Raw genomic sequence first — 2,165 nt, 5'->3', positions numbered from 1 at the left:
TCGCTAAGGCCGAGAACTTCCTTCATCTGGCTTGGGCAGACTGTGGAATGAAGGGCACATTCATCTTTCCCAAGATCGAGAGCAGTCTTTCTACTCAAATAAGTACTTAATGCAAGGTAGAATCTGGCCATAGGATGGATTTTGATATTGTAGCTGTTTATGTTTTATTTCTTTGTTTTTCAGGACAGCCTTCCTCCTGCTCCTCCTCTCACGTCCAGGAGGAAATTGGATTTCTTAAGTGAAGAATCTGCAGTCTCAAAAATACATGTCTGCACACCTTTAAAGTGTTTTTGTGTTGTTGAGAAGTTGCGGCCAGCAGTTGCTGACTATTACCTCATCAAAGCAAATCTTTCCAATGCCCTGCCCAGGCAAGCACCCCTTGCCGACCCAAAGAACCTACCTGCACACCTGGCTGAGCAGAGCACCAGGTTCCTAGCAGCACAGAAAGTTCAGGAGGAACCAAATAGTGAGCCTGAGCCCCTCACTGCCAAGACCACAGACCCCAACTGAGTAGGTCCCAGGGAAAGTGTCAGCACCCTTGAGCCTCGTGCAGCAGACTCCCAACTGGATGCTAGAAACACAAGAGAAGGATGAACAAACTCCTTTGAGACTGGACCCAGGGTGTGTTCCAGATCCTATGATCCAGGAGACAACAGAGTTGGTACCAGAAACACCAGAAGACCAGATGCCACAAACCCAAGCAGAGGAGGTGCAGAAGCCCTAGCCAGGCAGGACCTGGCATGTGCTCAAAAACCCATCATGCAGGTGACACAGGAGTTGATACCAAGAACGCCATCAGAGGAGGTGTTTAGGGCATGTCCCTTGTTACAAGACAGTAAAACACAGTGCCCCAAAGATGTGATTAGCTCTGGTTGGGAATAATCATGTTTGTGCACCAGCACTGTGAGTTAATTTTTCCCATTCCATATATTTATGCACAGGATGTGAATTGGGGAATCAGAATAGGAATCAGAATCGGCTTTATTGCAAGGTATGTGTACACATATGAGGAATTTGACTCTGGATTTTACAATGCTCACCATGTGTTTACTTATTAAATAATAAAATAAGACAGGCTATAGCATAGAGAACACATATATACACACAATAAACAAATACAGTCATGACGTTTGCCTACGTTCAAAGTTTAAATTGAAGGTTGTAGACTGTTGCATCCAGGACAGGTAGATGCATCACTATAGTGAAATTTGATGATGATTAATAAGGGCACAAAAAATTCTAAATTCTCAATTGCAAAAGATGGATGACATCTTGGGTGCACTTCAAAAAAACGGAATGGAATTGGTTGATTTCACGTACCAATAAAAGCTTAAACACTGCTTGATCTATGACATAGATTCTTGGGAAATGGTCCACTAGAAAAGCCTGGAATTAACATTGTAAAATAATTAATTAAAACTCATACAGAGTGTGCAGGTGTATTTAATATTTTAGTAACCATTAACATGAAACATAAAACCAGATCACAATTTTCTACTTCCTTTGTCACAGGAAGTAGAAAAATATAAAAAATGAAACTAGTTTCCATGTTTAAATTTAATCAACAATGTTCTTACCTTCCGTGATTCAATCTATAGTATAATGAATGCATGTAGATGAAAACATGGACTTCCTCTGTCAACAGGAAGTAGAAGCTGCAGCAGGAGCACGGACCGCATGGTGAGTAAGTGTCAGCTCTGTAATTTATCGAGTTTCTCAAGCAAAAACCGTTGATACTTGGTCTATTTTGTTGTATTTCAGTGAGAAAAATGCCAGTATCATGTTTTTTGTAACTTTTAAAAAGAAATTTCATTGCTTTTTCTGTTAAAAACAATCACTTGAATGACATAGATGTAAATGTGGAATGTAAATTTTATTTCCAAATTTCAACCTACCTTCCACTTAATTCATAAAATGAAATTTAAAAAAAGTTTGCAGCTTTATTTTGTATTCTTATATTTGTGTTCTAATTCCTAGTTCATCCAGATTCAGCAATTACTGAATAGAAATGGAGCCCCTCACTTTTTTAAAGTAATATTATTTCTTTTTCTGTTGAAAACAATCACTTGAATGACATAGATGTAAATGTGGAATGTAAATTTTATTTCCAAATTTCAACCTACCTTCCACTTAATTCATAAAATGAAATTTAAAAAAAGTTTGCA

The 2,165-nt window shown here is 38.5% G+C and overlaps 1 long non-coding RNA gene across 1 annotated transcript; it reads left to right on the top strand.

Moving 5' to 3' along the window:
- Positions 1–194: 194 nt before the first annotated feature.
- LOC123963943 lies at positions 195–1,680 on the top strand. The gene is made up of 3 exons (XR_006823287.1): positions 195–765; positions 942–991; positions 1,646–1,680. It is a non-coding gene; the product is annotated as an uncharacterized LOC123963943 (long non-coding RNA).
- Positions 1,681–2,165: the final 485 nt, after the last annotated feature.

The sequence above is a fragment of the Micropterus dolomieu genome, linkage group LG23 (assembly GCF_021292245.1).
Source record: "Micropterus dolomieu isolate WLL.071019.BEF.003 ecotype Adirondacks linkage group LG23, ASM2129224v1, whole genome shotgun sequence".
NCBI lineage: Eukaryota > Metazoa > Chordata > Actinopteri > Centrarchiformes > Centrarchidae > Micropterus > Micropterus dolomieu.
The sequence above is the reverse complement of the archived record's forward strand: the minus strand, read 5'-3'. Positions and strand labels throughout refer to the sequence as shown.